Source organism: Chanodichthys erythropterus, chromosome 8 (genome assembly GCF_024489055.1).
Source record: "Chanodichthys erythropterus isolate Z2021 chromosome 8, ASM2448905v1, whole genome shotgun sequence".
Classification (NCBI taxonomy): domain Eukaryota; kingdom Metazoa; phylum Chordata; class Actinopteri; order Cypriniformes; family Xenocyprididae; genus Chanodichthys; species Chanodichthys erythropterus.
This window is the reverse complement of record NC_090228.1, coordinates 44,763,714-44,788,856: the sequence shown is the minus strand read 5'-3', so window position 1 is coordinate 44,788,856 and position 25,143 is coordinate 44,763,714. Positions and strand designations below refer to the sequence as shown.

The 25,143-nt window shown below is 37.3% G+C and overlaps 1 pseudogene; it reads left to right on the top strand.

Annotated features, from left to right (window-relative positions):
• The first annotated feature begins 864 nt into the window (after positions 1-864).
• Positions 865-24,217, top strand: LOC137025310 (nuclear GTPase SLIP-GC-like; annotated as a pseudogene).
• The last annotated feature ends 926 nt before the right edge of the window (positions 24,218-25,143 follow it).

Genomic DNA, 25,143 nt, shown 5'->3' with positions numbered 1-25,143 from the left:
CAAGTCCTCAGACATTGGGGCATCACAAACTACCTCATGCCTTCTGTATGCAAATGTCTCTTCCACTTTTTGTTTTTATGGTTTCTCTGTTGTTTCTCTTCTTCACATCAGAAAGCAGAGATTTCCCTTTGTCCTCAAGGCTCTCTGAAATGTCTCCAGTAGGATATGTGGGACAGAAGTTCATTTTCTGCCTTCCTTGCCTTTTTAGGCTGCATTCTGCTTTCCAGTGGGCTTGAACTTTAATGAGTTGACTTCCACCTCTAGAAATCTGAGTCTTCTTAGGCAAGTGCAGTAGTTTGATAGTTTTTTGAACCAAAGATGAATGAGACATTAAGAGATGTTTTAAGCTCAAGGAGTAGTAAGAAAGGGTAGTAGTTACTACTCTGAGAAGTACTAAGCTCAACTAATGCTCTTTGTACCAACCACAAAGTTCCTTTACAATTAATTGTACACTACTGTGTAAAAGGCAAATTTGTGAAAGTCAGGCAGTCCACCAACTGAATTGATGGAAACTATCATTCCAGTCCTGTATGTAATACCCTTACTTGTCACAGACTGAGCAAGTTGAACCTCATGCATGTCAGGGTACTTCTGTTTAATAGCCAGAGCTATTTTTGATTGAGTATGCCTTGGAACACTGGACCGAGAAGAAACTTCAAGCTCAGACTTGCTAAGACATGGAGAACACAAATGATCTGCAATCATCATCTGAGGCTTTGAGGCTAATGAGAAAGGCAGATATTTGAAACATTTTGTGTGCCTAACAACCTGCTTAAAGAAGCTGTGTTTGGCCTCGAATCAAAATGTACACTGCTTCACAAGTGGACCAAAACACCTTATTAAATATGGATAGTGTTCCAGGTAATGGTGTTTAGGGAGAGGCTTAATGCCAAGGAACAACTGTCGGTATCTTTGCCTGTACTTAGATATTTTGCTTTCCAGATAAGCAATGGACTCATCACTATGGACAGAGGCAGCAACAAGCTCAGTGATGTCCTTAAGGTCCATAGGTACAAGCCATGCTGGCTCATCTTCCGGCACTAGATGTCCAATCAAAAATGGCAACAACCTGAGCAAGTTCCAATTTTCATGGTCATTTCCATTCACTGATTTTCTACTGGAGGTATAACATGTGGTCTTGTCTCTCCACTTGAAAGGAAAATACAAAATTGACTTATTCAATTCATCTAATGTGACGAGTCTTGTTATAAGCAGTTAGCCTTGAGTCATATCTGGAGGATACAGAGAAATCACATTTCATGAGTTCGCTTGCACATTCAGTCTGAATGGTTAATGGTAAAACAAACTTGACTTGCTGTCCTCGAAGGAGGCTCAAACCCGAGGCTCGGCTTGAGCTCCGAGTTAACCCCACAAAACCTGCAGCAATAATCCCCTGAGAAATTCTCAACAAAACCAGCAAGGCTGTGAGCACCTAGATTGTCTACCACTACAGATTGTACTGTGCCCTTTACAGATGAACCCAACAGAGGGACATACACACCAACTTCATCTAAGATCTTGAGATCTTGTTTAACCCTTTGAGCGGTACAGTCCCACATATGGGATTTTTATTTCTGTGCCCCTGGGCGTACGGTACCACATATGGGATTTCGAACGTTCAGCGACGTCACATAACTGCCAGATTCAAACTCTGCTTTCGCGCTTTGGCTGCGAGACGGACGCGCGCAGCTCTTGTCATATATCACAGCTATGCAGTGTTTTCAGCCACATAATGTTTCTTTTAAGGTTTCAGACATTTAAATATGCATAAGCACCATTAAAACAATACATTTAGAGTTTATAAAATACACACTGATGTCCGACATCAGTGGAAGCAGCAATAACAAATATAATTTGCCGACATTTATTCATATCAGGCACACATAATGGGTCTAAGTAACTATAAAGTTTACTCTATTATTCTTCCAGTTCACCAGCCACTTACTTGCATATATTTCGGGAGAAAATTATGAATTCACCTGCTGTAAATCCGACTGACAGGACTCTGTGAACAGCAGCGCAAACTAAGATGGCGGCGCCCATCTCGCATTATAGATCAAGATAAAGATCATTTATAAAGGCATTAAAACGACAAAACACACTCACTTACACATATTTGAGGATCGGAATATCAGATAGTTGATAACATGGTAAGCAATTTTGCGAATATTTTAAATAAAAAAGGAAAAACTAAATAATAGCGATCCATCTGTCATACAGTGTTATTGTTGCTGCGTTCAGCGCGCGTGACACGCAAGACGCGTCGCCATGGAAACATTAAAGGCAAACGTTCTAAAATAACGGTCGCCTTAAAAAAAACTCACTCTGGGGGGACAGTTAGAATATTTTAAACTCACGCTCGAAAGGGTTAAGCGGTTCCTAAATCTTGTCATCAGTCTTGCACAAAACTGACAAATAAATTTATGTTAAAATATTAGGAGACCTGAGAGGCAAGATAGCCAACACCCAATAATTGACACAAATCTTGTCTCCTTCGAGATGTGCCCAGAGTGTTACATGTCTCAAAATTGTCCACATTAAGTCCTAACCCTATTCTTGGCTCAGAAAGAAAATCATTCTTCCTAAAATATGAACCATGTCATCTCTCAGGGACACGTATTCATGTGACACTCCAATATCCTGCTCTATTGAATGTCTTTCAAAAACTTTGTCAAAAATGTCCTGTTTACTTAACAGCTGTTGTAAGGACTTTAGGTTAGGGACATACTTGAAGTTGCGCTTTTTTTCGGGCATCAAGTATATATTACATTGGATCAACAACATAGAAATTCTCCTTGTAATACAATTTGTGCTGATAATCACTGCTAAGAGAACCATCCTTTTCAATTATCTTGTGCACAGGACAACCAAAACAAACCGTTTTTACATTTTTTTTCAATTATGGATTCATCAACTTGTATATTTTGTTGACAGAATATTTCATGGACATGATCTGTACATATAGGGGACTGGTGCAGCAGAAACCAAATAATGAAGTTCTCCTAAAACTAAAATCAATAGCAGCACTTGACATGCATGTCAAACACTCCAATTTCAATAGAGCAGCAGCAAATCTCCGCTCAATTTCAGTTGTAGTCCCTCTGTTGCAGAATGTGAAGACATCCACACCATCATCCTGATCTTGATTCTCAGTAAGTGCTTTAACTGCTGAAGAAGGGTCTCTATTTTTACAGTGATGACTTCAGGTTTAAAATTAATCTGTGTGAGAGAGCAATGTTTTTGATTTTATAGAGACTTCCAAGTTCCATAAATATTTGTTTAAAAGTCATATCCTACAAACATAAAACTTACAGTCTCATTACACTTGAAATTTGTTATAATACATTTGAAGTAATGAGATCTACTTGCCAAATGTTCTGGACAACTCTTACACTGCCACATTCAAGCATTTTGGCAAGTGGGACATAAATGACATACCCAAAATAAAAAAGTTACTGCTCATAAGTCATTCTGAACAGACACATAACTAACATATATCTACACAGCTAACACTTGAGAGTTTACAGTTCAAGACTTTTATTTAGACTGTTATCAGAATTATTTAGACTGTTATTAATATGGAGATGTATAAGCTCAAACATAAAAAATATATTTTAAAAAGATCATGTGAATGTGATATAGCAACTTATAACCTCAATTAAATTAAAGCCATGAATGTGGTCATGTTTCATTTCAAATCTGATTGTGATCTGAGTTTTTAGAGAAGACCAATAAGATGCTTGTTACGTGTTTGATGTTAAGAATGGGATGTTCTCATAACGTTTATGCGAGATCTCTGTTACCAGGCGTGGTGCAGATCAAAGATGGTACAAACAGGGTAGTATTTCAAAGAACTTTACTTTGGCGTTATTGAGGAGTGTTACAAAGGGTTTAGAAAATGAAAATGAAAAAAAAAAACCATTAAACAAAAGAAACAGGAGTGTCACACAAATAAAAGAAATAAACAAAACAAACCAATCCTTACAACTAACCTCTAAACTAACTAACAAAAGAAAATATAAAAATAAAACCGAAATCTTCAGCGTATACGACGCCAAAACTAAACTACTATAATCTACAAACAAAAATACAAGGGTGGTGCGACACTCACAAACCTAGGCTAACATAATACAAACTAACCTAGTCAAACAACAAGCAGAGAGCTCATATCTACAGGCTATGTTCTCGAGTCATGTCAAAAGGCATATTTAATTAGATTGATTAATTTTAACTTGACACGCACAATGGCAAGACTAAAACTCTAACACCGACATTGTGAGTCTATAAATAGATCAAATCTCACAACACAAAGCATGACTGCACAAAGCGAGATAACCAAAGAAACAAATGGCATTATCACAAAACGTCTGGCCGCGTTAGAGCACGGCATGGCGCACACCACACATGGTCAAATCAAGTCCTTAAATACAGCTGGCGCGTCAGCAAATTGGCAGGACATCATGACGTCAGAAATGATGACTGACAGTCGAAGCAGCCAGTAAACACCGACCTAAAAGCAGAGGGAAAATAGGAGGACAGAAGAGCGTAAAAGTATACACATAACACACATGGAACGTAACAATGCTAATAAAATATTGTATTGCCCTGTAAACACCCATTTGCAGTCTATTGTCTGGCTAGGAGAACTGTCCAATTCATGTTCTGTTGTTCTCACTCGACAAACCTTTCACACTTTCTGTCATAAATGAGACTTAATCTTCATTATTCTTAAAACATATTTCTAGAGTAATTTTTTTATATTTCTAGTGTCAGTGTCAGTTTTCCTAATGGGGATGATCAAAATGCTCTTGACGCCATTTTTTGTCTTTATTTTCGAAGGACCACTACCTTTTGCTCCTCCACTGTCTTCACTTAGCAAACAATGCGACAGCAATTTTCAACGACCCCCTGAAAAAAATCTGAAAAGTATTGACTGCCTTACCTTCCTTATCAGTCATCATGTAAGCTTTGTCAACTGCCCACATCTTTTTGTTATACTCCAGCTCACAGACTGGCTTCATCTTTGCTTGCCTAGTAATGCAATCAAGCCTTCCTGTGGCTGCCGTTCCATTTGGGTGGACTGTCATAAGGACATGGACATCACTCATGTCGTACCATTTGACCACCAAATGTGATCCATTTTCTTTGAATTCTACCTCACCCTTTGTCATGTTGGCATCCCTTTCCTGTTTGCACACTCAATCCTATAAGCTCCAGTGCCAAGAGATGAGAGGTGCTGGAAAAGTGTGGGACTGCTGTACCAGTTGTCCACATTAAGGACATGACCCTTTCTTAGGTAATCAGCCTGCCTCACAACACCAAAGCAAATTCAAATTCAAAGCAAATTCATCTATTTGTAATTCTAAATCTGTGATTCTGATTTTAGATCACTCCATGAGAATGCTGAGACAGAATTCATCATCATCAACAAGATTCAAGATCCATCCCCCTGCAGAGGATGAGCAAGGCTGGCAGGTTCCATGTCAAGTCCCCTCCTCATGTCTGTAGACAGAGCTCTGTCTCCTGGTGTGACAGACTTCTCTGAATTTGGAGGAGGTGCTGCTGGGCTGCCTTAAGCTGAGTTCAGACTGCACGATTTTAGCCCTGATTTTGGCTCGCCGACAGGTTTTGAGAAATCGCCGACAAATGCCCGAAATCACAGGCAAATCGGTGCTCGTTCACGCGAGTGACAATCACGCAGTGTGAATGAGCAAAGACCTGATCTGAGAGAATCGCAGACGAGTCGCCGACGCCCGTGAGATATTTGGCATGCTAAATATCTGGACCTGTCGGCGATTCAAAATCCTGCTGTGTGAAAAGTGTTCTGACTGAAAACTACATCGGCGATGACCGACAGCCAATGAGAGAGCAAGATACAGAGCAGCGGGGAGTTTGGGGAGGAGTTTTAGACCACAATATCAGCGTCTCCCCAACCATTTTCTCCTCCATATTCTTCTTTTCTTTTCTTTTTCTTGTTTTCGCTGCAAATCAGCGCACAGGCAATTTGTATAGCAAGCTTCTTGCGTTCTACCATTTTTAATAATAATCCCAGTCTCACGTGAGAACTCCGGTCTTGTACGCGTGATATCGCGTTGTTTCCTTGTCATGTCTCACGTGTGTTTGGTTGTGAAACGTAGTTTGCATGCCAGAGTTGTCAGCGATTCTTCCTATTGTAAAGTCATGCAGTGTGAAACCTTCTGTCGCCGATCCATCGTGCAGTATGAACACAGCAGCGACTGAATGGTGGCCAAAATAGTCATGCAGTGTGAAAAGAACAGTGACCCGACTACTTTGAAAAATGTGCAGTCTGAACTCGGCTTTAGTTGGTGCCACTCAATGCAGGAACTTTTGTACTGTTGTCAATTTTGTGTGCTGTCTCTAATGTTGTTGCCAGGGACATCATGTAGTGCTGCTGCTGTTAAGTGCAAACAGTAGAGCAGGTAGAGAGTCCCAGCCTGTAACCATGAAGTGGCAGCTGTGGGGAGAAGGAGTGTCTGTGAGTGGACAGGTTTTAAACACTCTCTGTTGCTGCTTTTGCTTTGCTTTTGTTTTGCATTACATTGTTTTGCTCGTGTTGTGTTACTTTACTGTTTTGCGTTGTGTGGTTTAATTTTTTTGATTTGTGTTCGTGATTTAAGTTTCATTGTGTGTGTGTGTTACGTTCCATGTGTGTTATGTGTATACTTTTATGCTCTTCTGTCCTCCTATTTTCCCTCTGCTTTTAGGTCGGTGTTTACTGGCTGCTTCGACTGTCAGTCATCATTTCTGACGTCATGATGTCCTGCCAATTTGCTGACGCGCCAGCTGTATTTAAGGACTTGATTTGACCATGTGTGGTGTGCGCCATGCCAGCGTACCTTGTGCTCTAATGCAACCAGACGTTTTGTGATAATGCCATTTGTTTCTTTGGTTATCTCGCTTTGTGCAGTCATGCTTTGTGTCGTGAGATTTGATCTATTTATAGACTCACAATGTCGGTGTTAGAGTTTTAGTCTTGCCATTGTGCATGTCAAGTTAAAATTAATCAATCTAATTAAATATGCCTTTTGACATGACTCGAGAACATAGCCTGTAGATATGAGCTCTCTGCTTGTTGTTTGACTAGGTTAGTTTGTATTATGTTAGCCTAGGTTTGTGAGTGTCGCACCACCCTTGTATTTTTGTTTGTAGATTATAGTAGTTTAGTTTGGGCGTCGTATACGCTGAAGATTCCGGTTTTATTTTTATATTTTCTTTTGTTAGTTAGTTTAGAGGTTAGTTGTAAGGATTGGTTTGTTTTGTGTATTTCTTTTATTTGTGTGACACTCCTGTTTCTTTTGTTTAATGTTTTATTTTTATTTTTTTTTCATTTTCTAAACCCTTTGTAACACTCCTCAATAACGCCAAAGTAAAGTTCTTTGAAATACTACCCTGTTTGTACCATCTTTGATCTGCACCACGCCTGGTAACAGTTGTCTCGCTTAAACGTTATGAGAACATCCCATTCTTAACATCAAACACGTAACAGTGTGTGTTGGCTGGATTAACTTTTTTTTTCTTTACAGCTAGTATTATCGTGTAAACATTTGTTAATGTGCTATTGGTGTTTCTTTCGTTTGTGTTATATTAGTGATTGGTTGTGAATCTTGGTTAATGTGAATTTCTACTCTATTTCATATTTTGCTTGTATTGTAATGAGTGATTTTTTTTTCTACTTTATTAATTTATTTGGTATTGTTAATTTCAGTATCTATAAGTTGATTTGTGGGTTATTGTGCGAGGGGGAAATCTTTCTTTTCATTTATATTGTCTTTATGGGGTGACAGTTTGTGCCTGTGTTATTGTGACCATTCTGGGTTTAGTGTATAACCTAATTCTGTTTGTTACAGGAGCTGAGTGCCTAAGGCAGGGGTGGATTTCTGGTGGCTGTGTCATGTGGTACTGTGTGTGTGTGTGTGTGTGTGTGTGTGTGTGTTTATGCACAGGTGTAAGGGAGCAGTGATTTTGCTGTGGAGGCCTTGTTGTGCCCTTTATTCCCTGTTGCCATGCCTCGGCTCCTGCACCCTGAAATCCAGATGTCCCTGATTACTCAGGTCGCCCTGATTGCATTTAGTTTAACTGTTTAAGCCAATTTTTTATATTTCTAATTTCTTATTCCCCTTAATTTTTTTGCTTAGTAATTGCTTTTCCACGTCTCCTGCTGATTCCCTGTGAGCTAACCTGTGTTGCCTTGAAAAGGAAATTTCTTTAGTGTTGTCCCTGGTAAGAGTCCAGGGTGGCATAGTCGCTAGTTGTCAATCTTCAATCCTTCCATGTCCCGCCACAGATGCAAAAGAGAAATGCAAAGAATATGCAAACTCATGTGTTTCTTTGTTAACACAATGTGTAATCCTTATGAGGCTTTAACTTCATGTACTTTCACTTTATGTTTAAGAAGTCCACACCCAAAAGCTGAGTCTGTGTACAGGCTGATCTAATATCACATCTCTCATTGGCGCTCAACTTGATAGCAGATTTGACATCAGTGTCCTGTTCCACAGACATTATCCTGAGACATACAAGGTAACCCTTTCCTCAAATTATTATGGATCTTAACTTTAGTTAAAATTTAAAAGCATAACTGTTAATAGCATTTTGGTTTTAGTTAGTGTTACATATTTATGTTAACTGTTCAATTCAATTTACATTTATTTGTATAGTGCTTTTCACAATACATATCATTTCAAGGCTGCTTTACAGAAATGTCAACATTACAATTTAGAGTGATCTGTTATCAGAGGTGATCGAGTCCAAATTATGTAATTTCAGAAATGTACATATACAAATCACACAGTTTGCTAACAATGTATTAATTTAAGCAGTGTATTAATATAAGGCAGAAACATTGAGCTCATTAAAGTAAGACTGTATCTTTTAATAAATAAATAAAAGATAATAATAATAGAAAAAAAAAGTTTAATAATGAAACAATGTTGAAGCAAAAATTATTTTTCATAGTTGTTCCAGGTCTCTAATATATCTAATAAAGAATCCTTACAGGATAATTGGATAAAATCACCCACTAAATTACTTAAAAAGTAAATGTTAATGATGTTCCATTTCTGATATAAAGAGCAGCATGTTAACCTTAAAAAAGGTTTTTGTATTCTGTGGGATACAAACATTTGAGAGGCTGTGAGGAGAGACAGTGAAAGTTTAGGTCTCATTTCTTGGTTTCATGTTGAAAGGGTGCTTGTTGTGAATATTTAGATCTGGTGACTTTGCTCATATATTCTTTGTTTAGCTCACGGGCAGCATTTAAAATCAAAATGACCACCTGTAGTGGGAAATCGACTCACCTTCAGATAAAAGTTGATATTTCACATATTTACAATACTTGGAGGGGACTTACATGTTTAAAAAGTTTGTTGTTAAGCTTCAGCTTATTTCATTCATGTTGAATTTTATTAATCTTTAAAGGATTAGTTCACTTTTAAATAAACTTTTGCTGATAATTTATTCACCCCCATGTCATCCAAGATGTTCATGTCTTTTTTTCTTTAGTTGTAAAGAAATAAGGTTTTTAATGAAAACATTCCAGGATTTTTCTCCATATAATGGACTTCAGTGGGCACCAAACTGTTCAAGGTCCAAATGACAGTTTCGGTGCAGCTTCAAACAATACCAGACGATGAATAAGGGTCTTATCTAGCGAAACGATCGGTCATTTAAAAAAAAAAGAAAAGTTTGTTTTATAAGCACAAATGCTCGCCTTGCTCTGTTCTGCGATGCGCGTTCGTGACGTCACGTAATACGCAATTACATTGAAAAGGTCACGCTTGACGTAGGCGGAAGTACCGAGTCAGTGGTTACAAGTTGAACGTGCAAATACTAAGTCAAACGCCGTTTACAAAAAAAGGTAAAAGAACTAATGGTTCTTCCATACTGTGTTGTCAGTGCCATCAGACTGTCATACCCTTCTCCATCAGAACAAAAACACACACCGCACTCGAAGCTCGGTGGCGCGTCTCTGACAACTCACAGGTATCGCACACCGGCCGCAGACATTATAGACACGCGAGCTCAATTTTGAATCGACTCCTGATAGAAGAGCTGCACAATGGGAGTGTTTTACGTCAACAGGGAAACGTTACATATGCCGATGCTTTAATATTTCGCACTGAGGTTAGTGTAACTAACATGGAAAAATGGCACAACAAAGCAAAAGGATAGAAAAGGCTATGTTTATTATACATTTTTAGACTTTATTCAAGCTGTTAAACTAAAAATGTAAAACTAATGTATCTTGCAGCACAGGGTGGCGCAGCGCTGAGCTTCGCGTCCGGTGTGCGACCCCCTTAAAACGCTGTTGCTCAGTAATGGTGGAAATTCATTTTGTCCGGTAATGCAGTGAGATGGAAACAGGGACTCACCGACTGATTCTAATGGCAGGTTTGAAATGGTCCAGTCGTGGCAGCATCTAGATTCTTCCTCTGTTGGCATTTACCACATGTGCACCACCACGTCTCGTTAGATCTTCGTCTGCCCAATGCTTGAGAGGTGTGTGTCGCCGCAGCAGTCTCTTCCATCTGCCTAATTTCTTCCTGTGTATTCCGGTTCAAAAGGTAGGGCAGGGCGAAAAACTGCTTCTCCTCGAAGTTCAAAATCGTCTGACATTGTTGTTTTACCTTTTTTTGTAAACAGCGTTTGACTTAATATTTGCATGTTCAACTTGTAAACACTGAGACGGTACTCCCGCCTACGTCAAGCGTGACCTTTTCAAAGTAATTGCGTATTACGTGACGTCACAAGCGCGCATCACAGAACAGAGCAAGGCCAGCATTTGTGCTTATAAAACTTTAACTATTTATTTATTTTTTAAATGACCGATCGTTTCGCTAGATAAGACACTTATTCCTCATCTGGTATCGTTTAAAGCCCTTTGAAGCTGCACTGGACCTTGAACCATTTGGTGCCCATTGAAGTCCACTATATGGAGAAAAATCCTGGAATGTTTTCATCAAAAACCTTAATTTCTTTTCGACTAAAGAAAGAAAGACATGGACATCTTAGATGACATGGGGGTAAGTAAATTATCAGCAAAAGTTTATTTAAAAGTGAACCAACTAATCCTTTAAATCTTTTATAATCTGTATGTAAATATTTATTGACTTTATACTTTTGGCCTGCTTTATAAAATCAGTTAAATACTTAATATACTCTTAAATGAAAAATTATATTAAAGGGATAGTTCACCCAAAAATGAAAATTTGATGTTTATCTGCTTACCCCCAGTGCATCCAAGATGTAGGTGACTTTTTTTCTTCAGTCGATCACAAATTATGATTTTTAACTGCAACCGCTGCCCTCTGTCATTCAAATAATGGCGGTTGATGGGAACTTCATCTATAAGAGTGAATAAACCTTGCTTAGACAAATCCAAATGAAACCCTGCGGCTCGTGACGACACATTAATGTCCTAAGACACGAAACGATCGGTTTGTGCGAGAAACCGAACAGTATTTATATAATTTTTTACCTCTAATACACCACTATGTCCAACTCCGTTCAGGACTCCTTTAGTGATGTCTGATCGCGCTCTGTCAACGGCAGTGATGTCTCGCGCATATACTTCAATGAGTGTCAGACATCACTGCCGTTGACAGAGCGCGATGGTTTTAGGTTTTAGGTCATTAATACATGGATTTTTCAGGCAATTTCTTTATGTATATTGTTTGTGTATTCAGAAATATTCTGTATTTTTATGTGTATATATATTTGTGTCTGTGTGTGTGTGTTTTCATGTGCGTGTGTATGTGTAATGTATGGAGCGGGGCAACGGAGTTGGAAATCCACATGCAGGCTTTATTCATAAGTGCGTAGTCGTACAGGCAGTAGGTCAAACACCAGCAAACAGTAACAAGAAGGCAGGCAAGAGAGTAATCCAAAACACAGGCAATGGTCAAGGCAGGCAGCAAACGATCAAAAACAAGAAATCAGTCCAGGGTCAAAAAACAGGCAAGGCAGAACAAGGAAACCAGGAAAACAGGATAACATATGACTAAACAATACTCTGCAAACCCAGTATTTTTATTGGCGGGAGGCAACTAACAATTAAGGTGCATATCCGCCACCTGCTGTACTGGAGTGTGGGCCAGAGATTAGTATATAAAATAATAATAATAATAATAATAATTGTAATAATTAATTCATTTAAATTCTTTCCCTCTTGAAGTTCTTCCTATTGATTTCATTTTTCCTACTTATGTTCTTATCTTGTATAAATGACGTCCTTTACTTCCTTCATTCCATTATTTTTGCCAAACATTCATTATATTAATGTGTATTATTGCTTTAATTTCTGCTTTACTAAATGGTACCTCAATTATTCTGTCTTGTTTTAGAGCTTGCTTTGCTAGAACAAAGCAATCATATTTGTCTCCCATACATCAAAATCTTTGCTTCATTAACCTTCTTTCTAGTAAAAACCATCATCTTTGTCTTTTCTACTGAAAATTTAAAACCCCAAGAATAAGAATATCTTTCTTATTGCTTCTTGCATCTTCTCTTGTATTAATAGTATATAGTAGAATATAGTAGTATAAAATAGTATATAGTATTTTTAATAGTATATAGTATAATAGTATATAGTAGTATTAATAGTATATAATAGTATAAAGTAGTCTTTCTCTACTGAATTGTATTGCTTTTGTTGTTTTTGTTTTATTCTATTACTGTAGCGCTTTGGGTTTAAGAAAAGCGCATTACAAATAAAATGTATTATTATTATTATTATTATTAATATTAGATTCTTACCATTTTTCCAAAGAGCAATATCATCAGCAAACAATGATTTACCAATATCATATTTTAATTCATAAAACACAACATTAATCATAACAGAAAAAAGTAATGGGCTGATGTGCTTGATCTGAGTGTTGTTGTTTTTTTTTTGTTGTTGTGTATGTTTTTTTTTTCCCCTTCAGGACCATCAATCTCACAATGGCTAGCCAAGGTATGAAAGTTTCTAAAAAAAACAAAAACATAATTGTACGTTTGCTTTACAGCCAGTGACTGAGGAAATATAATGAGTGGAATTAATTTTCTCATAGGTACAAAAAGAAAGTGTGATAGTGAATCATCCGACTCGAGCATAGAGTCACTGCTGACAACAGGCAAGTAAAACCTGAATATGTCCACCTTAATTTAATTTAGACAAAGTAGCTACAGAGCAAATATGCAAATTAGTCCCGCCTCTATTCACTCATAGGCTCGTCTACAAGTCAATGTATCAGAATGATAATGTGTTTATGTATTATGTATAATGTTACACAAACCATGTTCCTGTTCACCATCTCTGTCTACCTTCTAAAAATCAGTATCCTTAGAAACACTTTCAACGTCAGTGGAGAAAGACATTGTTCATCGCAATATACATCATATACACTCACCTAAAGGATTATTAGGAACACCATACTAATACTGTGTTTGACCCCCTTTCGCCTTCAGAACTGCCTTAATTCTACATGGCATTGATTCAACAAGGTGCTGAAAGCATTCTTTAGAAATGTTGGCCCATATTGATAGGATAGCATCTTGCAGTTGATGGAGATTTGTGGGATGCACATCCAGGGCACGAAGCTCCCGTTCCACCACATCCCAAAGATGCTCTATTGGGTTGAGATCTGGTGACTGTGGGGACATTTTAGTACAGTGAACTCATTGTCATGTTCAAGAAACCAATTTGAAATGATTCGAGCTTTGTGACATGGTGCATTATCCTGCTGGAAGTAGCCATCAGAGGATGGGTACATGGTGGTCATAAAGGGATGGACATGGTCAGAAACAATGCTCAGGTAGGCCGTGGCATTTAAACGATGCCCAATTGGCACTAAGGGGCCTAAAGTGTGCCAAGAAAACATCCCCCACACCATTACACCACCACCACCAGCCTGCACAGTGGTAACAAGGCATGATGGATCCATGTTCTCATTCTGTTTACGCCAAATTCTGACTCTACCATCTGAATGTCTCAACAGAAATCGAGACTCATCAGACCAGGCAACATTTTTCCAGTCTTCAACTGTCCAATTTTGGTGAGCTCGTGCAAATTGTAGCCTCTTTTTCCTATTTGTAGTGGAGATGAGTGGTACCCGGTGGGGTCTTCTGCTGTTGTAGCCCATCCGCCTCAAGGTTGTGCGTGTTTTGGCTTCACAAATGCTTCGCTGCATACCTCGGTTGTAACGAGTGGTTATTTCAGTCAAAGTTGCTCTTCTATCAGCTTGAATCAGTCGGCCCATTCTCCTCTGACCTCTAGCATCAACAAGGCATTTTCGCCCACAGGACTGCCGCATACTGGATGTTTTTCCTTTTTCGCACCATTCTTTGTAAACCCTAGAAATGGTTGTGCGTGAAAATCCCAGTAACTGAGCAGATTGTGAAATACTCAGACCGGCCCATCTGGCACCAACAACCATGCCACGCTCAAAATTGCTTAAATCACCTTTCTTTCCCATTCTGACATTCAGTTTGGAGTTCAGGAGATTTTCTTGACCAGGACCACACCCCTAAATGCATTGAAGCAACTGCCATGTGATTGGTTGATTAGATAATTGCATTAATGAGAAATTGAACAGGTGTTCCTAATAATCCTTTAGGTGAGTGTACATTATTCACCTGCTATATTGTTAAATGTACCTGATTTGTCATGGCAACAGGAAAATATACTGAGATAACCTGGACTCTCTTGAGACCCTCCTGCTTCACAGCATAGTAATGATGTGTTAAAGCCCGGCTGCACATTGGCGTGATTGGTTACAAGGTAGTCTGTGATGTCACAAACACCAGCGATTTCAAACTGCAGTTTTGTGAAATCTACCTTGTGTTTGAGTTGCCTGTGCATTAAATTAAAGACTTTTGGAATCTTCATCTTCATGCCTTTGCATACAGAGTGGCAACACTGAGGAAAACATAAGTCTATTTGTATTTACTTGTAAAACATCTACAATAGTACAACAAAATATCTGTGATTTGTTTCTTGACTGCTTTTGAATGGCTGTCAATGGAGAAAGATGAGATTTGCTTATATACTGGTGTAGTTACGGCACCTATCAGCAGGGGCTAACTGGATTACGTTCATCTGTTACATATTAGTTGTCTGAGTGAAGTTTTATAAATAAAACAAAGTTAAAAATAAAGTTAGGAAAAAATTATTTCAAAACCCTCCCCACTGTCATTACCTTCTTCACTGCACACAGCTATGAAGATCATGGAGAATGTGAAGAACACCATCAATAGAGCCACTGATAACTCATATGAAGCTTCTATGATTCGAGACATAACTTCAATTAAAGCTGCAAGCAGCGATGAAAGGGCCCTCGCACCCGGGCTCACCGCCACCTGTTGGCCTTAGGAAAACAGTGAACAGTGGGCATCATGCATGTAAGCGAGTGAATACAGGAGAATTATGCCAAAGTCATTTCGAAATGCCACACTTCCTGCTGTCAACAGATGGCGCTTTGACCGTAACTGAATATTGCTATGTTGATGTCTTCAGGCCAGGACTTTTATCGAACATGTGAAGTTTGGGGCAGATCGGACATTGTTTGTCTGAGTTACAACAACTTCCTTTTTCATGGTGAAACATCAGACTTTGTCATGCCGCCACGGACACGCCCTTCAGTGAAAACTCTAGATCTTCGCAATTTAACTTCACAAAGGCCTTTAGATTAGACTGACCAAAAATAACATTGATCTGATTAAATCTCTAGGAGGAGTTAATCACAGTGTAAAACATGTCATTTCCTGTTGCCCCCAGGTGGCGCTATGACTGTAACTGAATATTGTCATATAGATGTCTTCAGGTCAGGACTCTAATAAAACATGTGAAGTTTGGGGCAGATCAGACATTGCATACCCGAGTTACAACAACTTCCTGTTTCATGGCGAAACATCGAACTTTGCCAGGCCGCCACGGACACGCCTTTCAGTGAAAACTCTAGATCTTCGCAATTTAACATCTCAAAGGCCTTTAGATTAGACTGACCAAATATGATGTTGATCTGATTAAAGCTCTAGGAGGAGTTCATTAAAGTACAACGTCTGGAAATGGCAAAAACTGCACAAATTTTGCAAAGAAAATTCAAAATATCTGACTTCCTGTTGGTTTTCAGATTTCACTCCAAGAGACTTTTTTGTAGGTATTGGGCTGTTAGATGTGTGTACCAAATTTCATACCTGTATGTGAAACGTAGTGTCAGGGGCACTTCGTTGAAATTTTTTAGGTGGCGCTATCGAGCCATTTTGCCACACTTAATTCTGAAACCCATATCAGACGTAAATTTTCACCACTTCTGACGCATCTGCAAAGTTTCATGAGTTTTCGAGTATGTTTCGGCCCTCAAAAAAGTGATTCACCTTACATGGCAAAACATCAGACTTTGTCGGTCACCACGGACACGCCCTTCAACGAAAACTCAAGATCTTTGCAATTTAACATCTCAAAGGCCTTAAGATTAGACTGGCCATATATGATGTTGATCTGGTTTAATCTTTATGAGGAGTTAATCACAGTGTAAAACATGTCATTTCCTGTTGCCCCCAGGTGGCGCTATGACTGTAACTGAATATTGTCATATAGATGTCTTCAGGTCAGGACTCTAATAAAACATGTGAAGTTTGGGGCAGATCAGACATTGCATGCCCGAGTTACAACAACTTCCTGTTTCATGGCGAAACATCGAACTTTGCCAGGCCGCCACGAACACGCCCTTCAGCGAAAACTCTAGATCTTCGCAATTTAACGTCTCAAAGGCCTTTAGATTAGACTGACCAAATATGATGTTGATCTGATTAAAGCTCTAGGAGGAGTTCGTTAAAGTACAACATGTGGAAATGGCAAAAACTGCCAAAATTTTGTAGAGAAAATTCAAAATATCTCACTACCTGTTGGGTTTACAAACTTTGCACCCAAGGGCTTTTTTGTAGGTATTGGGCTGTTACATCTGTCTACCGAATTTCATAACTGTACGTGAAACGTAGCACGAAGGGCGCTTAATTTAAATTTTGTAGGTGGCGCTATCGAGCCATTTTGCCACACCTAATTCTGAAACCCATATCAGATGTAAATTTTCACCACTTCTGACGCGTGTGCAAAGTTTCATGAGTTTTTGAGAACGTTTAGGCCCTCAAAAATGCGATTCATTTTGGAGAAGAAGAATAATTGGCTGAGCAATTCCAATAGGGTCCTCACACCATCTGTGCTCGGGCCCTAAAGATAAATCAAATGGATAAAGTCAGCAGGAAGAAAGCAACCATTGGGATTTTTGGAAAATCAGGAGAAGGGAAGAGCTCCCTACTGAATGCAGTCTTAGGGGAAAAGGATCTACTGCCATCTGGTTGCTTTGGTGCCTGTACAGCTGTTGTTACTCGGGTGGAAGCCAATCTGGAGAACTCCAACTACAAAGCAGAGATCGAACTCTTCTCCAAAGAGGTTTCCTCGTTTATCTTACCATGCCTTTAGTCAGAGTTCTTTATTAATATGTTAATAAAAGAAAAAAAGCCTTATTTTCTCTATTGTACCTCTGCAGGAGTGGGAGAAAGAGCTCGAAGATGTTTTCACAGTTTTGTCAGATGAAAGTGAGGACAGGGATGATGACTTGTTTGACATTGCTGTAGAAAAGATCACTGCGCTGTTTGGAGATGATGCAGAAAACAAAACTTTAGAAGAGCTCAAGAAAGATGACAGATTTGCTGAGATTGAAACCTTTTTGTCCACAAGTAAGAAAATTTTAAAAAGTGATGTAAGTTTTTATGAGAGTTAATATGTTTAACACCAAAGGTTTCATTACCATATTACATGTATAATAATGTATTCTGAATTCTTGTTTAGCTGTGAAGATTAAAGGGATAGTTCACCCAAAAATGAAAATTTAATGTTTATCTGCTTACCCCCAGCACATCCAAGATGTAGGTGACTTTGTTTCTTCAGTAGAATACAAATTATGATTTTTAATGCATGTCAATGGGAACTTCGTCTATAAGAGTAAATAAAACTTGCATAGACTAATCCAAATTAAAACCTGCGGCTCGTGACGACACATTGATGTCCTAAGACACGAAACGATCGGTTTGTGCGAGAAACCGAACTGAAAAAACAAAGTCATCTACATCTTGGATGCCCTGGGGGTAAGCAGATAAACATCAAATTTTCATTTTTGGGTGAACTATCCCTTTAACAATTTCTCCACAGGTCTCTGAATTCACCAATGTTGTTGCAAGTTACATACAACACAGTGAGTCCAGTCCTGGTGACTGGTACTGGCCGCTTGTGAAGAGTGTGACGATTAAGATTCCAGATTGTCATGAACTCCTGAAACACATTGTGTTGGTTGATATTCCTGGAACTGGAGACTGCAGTAAGATTAGAGATGACAAGTGGAAATCTGTAAATATATTACTACACGTTTCAAATCATAATAGAAATACAATCTACGCTACTATGCTACTACATTCATGTCATCTAAATCACTATTTTAATCTTGCAGACACTGAGAGAATGCTCTATTGTTTGGATTGTAAGTGATATCAATCGAGCAATCACTGACAAAGAACCCTGGGGGATTTTAAAACACTGTACTACAGAACTGGGACCGGGAGGAGAATGCAAACGCATTAACTTCATCTGTACAAAGACTGATGATATTAATCTAACAGCCTATGTGAGGTATTTGGTTACAATTACACGTATGAATTGAAGGGGACGTATAAGCATGATATTAGTAACAGCACCTCTTAATACAACATCTGTTTTAGTCTTGTTATGATGCAAAGGTCAGGATCTCAGAAATAACAATCTGTGACATTTCTTTTGAACATATCTTTCTAGATCAGCAAGGCTTACTACAGATCAACTCACAGGAGACAAGGTTTGGAAAATTTAGAAATGTTATAGCATACATTGTTGCCTGAGAAAATTTACTGGTCAGTAAGATCTTTCATATCATTGTAACTGCAATTTAATTAATTTACTGAGCGAAATATCTGTTCTACAGTATAATGCATAATAAACCACTAAATCAGATTTTACAATACTTCTGTATTAAACAACTTATTCTCATATATTGGTGTATTCAATTATTCTTCATGATCAGGAAAAAGTATGCATACTTCATAGAAATGAACATGCCAAGAAGAGGGTCAAAGAAAAGTTTGAACAATCCCATATTAAGGTTTTTGTATTTCCAAATTCTCTTTATTGTTATCAGTATTTTGAATGATTTCTACTCACATGTGGGTTTCTTTAATACAACTATTTGATTTAATTTATTTATTTATTTTTATTTTCCAGAAAATATTCAGAACTGACAATGATTTTCAAGTTTTTACTGTAAGTTCCAAAGCATTCTTTGACACCAAATTTAATCTGGAACCTAATGAAACAGGTAAAGTACCCCTATTACCATTTTACCACATTATTCATGAGAAAAATATATTTTCAATTAATCTAAAGTTAAATACTTTTTGAACCAGTCAAAGCTCCGATCACATCCAAATCTTGTGTTTTGGAAATGATTTATACCTGTAGAAATCCCAAAGCTGCAGGATGATCTGAGGATTCTTAATGAGGACATTACCAGAGAACTGACCAGAGATTATGTCAATGAAGCAAAGGGAGTTTTGTCCTTGATCCAAAGTGTCCAATCGGCCACAGACAAGGAAACGGTATCAGTCAGAATCGCTGATATTTCACATGCATGTCTTCAGAATGCTGCCAAAATACATTATTCTGTAATTCACTGCCGTTATATGGATGTTTTAGGTTAAAATGAAAGACAAAGTCTGCATGAAATTTGAGAAGAGCCTGATGAAGGCACTAAATGAATTGGGCAGTCGGTTTGACACCATTTATGGTGTTCTGGAACAGTGTCTCTCGAAGGGAGTGGAAAAATCAGTCAAATTATGTGATGCTTCCACAAAAGCTGTGATTCAAGTGAGTGTGATTCAAGTGTTGTAAATAATCAGTCACAATTTTCTTGCCTTTTTAACACTGGTATTTTTTGTGCTGTCACTCAGAATAAAGGAAGGGGATTTCATCAAACCCTTGGAGCTTTGTGCAGGAATGGTGGGTGCTATTTCTCGAAAAGTAGGAATGAACTCCTAGACTTAACCCTCTGGCCTTCTTCGGTCATTTCTGACCGAAAGATTTTATATTTTGAATTGTTAAAAATCGTAGCTTTGTCGGAATGAGATGACACTTGGTGACTTTTGTAGCATTACCAATATGAACACACAAAAAAATCAAGGACATGATTCGGACATGTTAAGGCATCGTAAAAAAAATAGTCACACTTACCTTCTTTTCGGTCAAAAATGACCGACATAGGAAATGAATGGGAAATACGAAAAAATACAACAACTCAGAGAATCTTTTGTTGGTACAAACTACAAATCAGACACTGTGCAGAAACAAAGTGTGCAGCACTGAAGGGGGGGCACTCTGAAATGCCAAGAGTGCAAAATAGACACCCCCCCCCCAACACACACACATATATATGAACCAGCACGACTATAAGACAGAGCAAGTTTATGCAAATGTGTGAAATAAAAGCAAAAATTCAGCCACAAAGCAGTAAAAAATGAACTGCAAGAAAGGGGTTACACTCTAAAACACCAAGAGTACAAAATAGAAACACCCACTCACTTACACACATTCACAGACAAACACACACACACAACACACCATTATACACATACAAATGAACCAGTGTGGCTGTAATAGTATGGTAAAATTGAGCCAAAACTCAAATAAGAGGATGAAATCAGATCAAACACAGATTTTTTAAGCTGTTATAAAACACACCTGTTCATTTTTGTTATTTTTTATTGAATTTTGATGTTACGTGTAACAAAAAGCCCTCTATGTTCAGGTTTGACTGTAGTAAAATTAATGCAAAAACCGACGCTTCAAATCAACATAAAAAATAAAATAAAAATCTAAACCTTGACAAAAAGTAGTCTTTGAGAATGTCTAAGTTTAAATCCATATCCAAAACTTAATAAAAATAAGTGTTTGTGTCCAAAAACCACTAGAGAATTTTATATAGAGCTCTATGGGAATCTAGTGGTTACGACATGGCATTGCATAAGTTTTTCTTTTTTTACTCTCACCAAATGGCACTAATCTACCTTCAAAAAAATTATTTTAAATGCCTTGTCTCTATTTTAACATGGAATACTGCTTTAATTGAAAAATAATTTAAAAATATGTTAAAAAAAAAAATTCTATTATTTTCAATGGGGAAAAATAGTTAATAAAAATTGTATAAATATTGCATAGTATCATAAAATACCCTCAAAATTTTATATAATAATCAAAAAATATTATAGAACAAGAATATATTACATTGGTTTTCCTGAGGAACAAAAAAGTTACTTTCCAAGGCTTCGGTCACTTTTGACCGTAAAGAAGGTAAGTGTGACACCTAAACGAAGAGGGCCAGAGGGTTAAACAAGGCATTGGCCGAAAGCCTGCATGAATGTCTTGAAGAAGATTTCAGACAGATTTTTCCGTAAGAGCTGATTCATCATTTCATTTCTAGTGCCCCTTTGTAGATTATTTTCATTTTATTCTAAACTGAACAATGCTTGGTCAGTGGATGTTAAGGCTTCAGCATGATCAGTTATAGATAAATTTATATAATTAAGAGGAGGCTGTTGACATTACGTTTACAGTTAACATTTTATTGGAGCAAAATTAATGATGACCAACATGGACCGATTGCATTTAGAGCTGAAAACCAGCAAATGACTCTGTTGCCCAGGAAAATACAGATTGGGTGCTAATGCTAGATTAATTTGACGTCAAATGTTTTGTGAAGTAAACATCCTTATGTTTGTTCCTATGATGTCCAGGCAGGAACAAAAATACAATTGGGCTTGTACTGGGTTTCCCTCTAGTGATGGGTCATTCGTGACAGCAACATTCACTCTACAGAAAAAAGAAATGATTAGTTTCACCTACCGAATCCCCACTGTGTCTTCTGCTTCAAGTCTTTTGTTCATTTGTCACATGACAGCTGCATAGGTTCTGTATATAGAAAACAGAAATGAGTTCATATGACCAATTTTATACGGTTATTACAGTTGTCCTTACAGTTACACAATCCTTTAAATCTGTATGATGAGTGGGAAAATGAACATTTCACAAAGCAAGATGTCTTAATTGTAGCCCAGTAATGAACTGTTTACATTATATTATACGTTTATTTTCCCTTCAGAAAATATAAAATATAAAAGCTTATTATATTAATATCTTGTGTGATTGATTAGATTTTGAATAATTTGTAATGCGTTTCCCCCTCATTATGCATCCCCTTGTTGTTTGGTTTTTGTCTTTCTTTCTCTAATGCATTGCTACTGAGGGGAAAAAAAAGATATGAAACTATTTCGTTTTTTAATGAAACTCTATTTTGTTTTCTCTTGGCTTCAGTGTGAGTGGACAAACAGGGAAGTCAGTGCAGGAACAGATTGACAAGTTCAGTATCATCCAGAGAGATTCTGCTTATTTCAGATCTCCCACATTAAATCACATTCAGAAATTCATCAAAACAGAGGTGAGTTCATTTATCTGTAATCTGAGACTTTTCCTCTGTGCCTGTCTTTACTTACTTTAACAAAATATATAAACTCTGTGTCCATTTTACACTTAAGCAGCTGTTTTTTATAAACCAGTTGGTGATGAAATATACAGAACAAAATGTTAATGTAGGACTAAAGTAAGCAGGGTCCTTGATATAAAAAACTCTTGATGTTTCATGATTTCTCTGACTTATTTGTGTTTTTTTTTTTTTCATTTTTGAAAGGAAACTAAACTGAAGGCATCACTCAACAGGGAAGTTATTGATAAAAAGAAGGCCATCTTCTCGTCAATCCAAAAAACTATTAAGAATGAAATGGCATCTTGCTACGAACTTAAGATAACATTAAGGCCTGGTTTCACAGACAGGGCTCAGATTTAGCCACAAGTAGACTTTAGTTTAATTAGGACATTTAAGTAGCTTTTTATAAATGTGCCTTAGAAAAAAAACATTTCTGGTGTCCATCCTGAGACAAAAGAGTGAAACTGACATATTTTAAGATCAGTGCAAGATTCAGTTAAAGCAGTTTAAACAGGCATTTTAATCTGGGTCTAGGCTTAAGCCTCGTCTGTGAAACCAGGGGTTAGAGTTTTATTAAATCATTAAACTATTTATTTCAATTTTTTATTTAAAAAACAATTATTCTAAACACTAGCTCTTTATTCAATTGTGGAGTAGCCCATTTTTTCAACTACGCTGTTGGACATTGTTGATATTTGAAATCAACCCAAACAAACCCACCCCTCTCTTCATTGCTCCGCCTCCAAAACTCACCCTCCAATCCTAACCACCCTGCTCTGAGTCGCTCTCGGACCCTCAAGTGTCAATATATATATGAGCTGTCACTTACTGAACGGGATGCCAAGTCTAACCGGACTTATTCTGTGAACTCAAATCAATTAGTTGACACAAAATGCACTATGGATTTTGTTCACAGAAAGTTAAAGCCAGTTGAATTTCATCAACAGTATTTGTTTCAGATGATTAATTCAGACCAGTAGCTTTTACTTGCTGTCATATTCACTATTTTCACAACTATGTTCTCCAGTTTTATTGTAAACACATTTCTTTGTTCTGATGTGTCTCCATGAGAAAGACAATGAATGAACACCGAGTGTTGCTTATTTTAGAAGCTGCAGTGATAACAGGACCCGGATCAGTGAAGAAAATGCAAGAACTGATAATAACCACAGTCGATGAGAAAAAACAAGACATGTTCAACAAGGCAAAAAATAAAGTGCTTAAAAAGTTCAAAAAGTTAAAGGTATTAATCTCACAATCATTAAGACAAACATGTATTAATTTGTACAATGACAAAACTGAAACTTCTCTTGTTCTTTGTGAAGCGCTACATAAAGAATGAACTTGAATCAAAGCTAAAGATGTCAATAAAACTCGCACTGTCCCAAAGCAGCAAAATCACACTGATGGGTAAAGGAGAATGTCATATTACACCACAGAAACAAGTAAAGAAATACTGATTGATTATTCCCAATGACGGCCTCGTCTCAATCATCACGAGCGCTATGAAATGTTCATGTAAAATGACCAACATCCTGTATTATGGCTTTCTAGATGTCTCCAGAGAGATTGAAGAGCTGGAGAGCCTGTCAGAGCAATAAAACACCCAAGAGAAATGACACAATAAACAGAAGAAACTAAAATATTAAAGAGTTTTTATTTTAAGTTTTTATTAGTTTTACAACAAATGTCATCTTTTCATGTTCTTTTTTTAACTCATTTATTTGTCTGTGTTGTTAAATTTTTATATATTTGTTTGGTGGAGGTTTTATCTTAAGTTGTTAACTTTCATAAGATTTTAGGTGACAATGAATGTATGATAGACAAATTATATATTAATTTATCACAACTGTTTTAGAGCAAGAAACAGAAACAACATTTAAAAGCTTGATATAGCGGTGCCATTTTCAATATCCTTTGTTGGCGATACATATAGATAGAAACAGCAGATGTTCTTTCTTTACACTGTTAATGTTAAAAATGTATTTTTTCTTATCTCATGTTTCTTATCTGCACATTGGTGGTGGTTGAGGAGACTCCCCTCCATATGTAAAGTGCTTTGAGTACCCAGAAAAGCGCTATATAAATGTAACAAATTATTATTATTAATTATGTACATCTTTGTTTTTCTTTGCAAAACATGAACATGAGACAAGCGCTTAAACAATGAAATCAGACAGAGAACTAAAACCCAGTTCAGCTGCCAGTTCAGTGCCTATCAAGTTCCTGAAGGGACAAAAAAAAATTAATAATTAAAAGTAATCAATATGATTCACTGATGTCTATATTTTCTGCTGTAATTGTATTTATTGGGTTTTATGTAAAATGTGATCAACGTGTCGTGAATAATGAATTCAAATATTTTAATAATGTTTAAGGGAAAATTTCAAAGCTTTTTTTTCCTGAATAAATAAATAAACAATTATCCCTGCTCTTCCCTCTATTTATTTTAGTTCCAAAATACTCTCGTACAGTTACATCCAGTGAAGTGTAAAATGTATATCTGTATAAATGCAATATTTCTAAT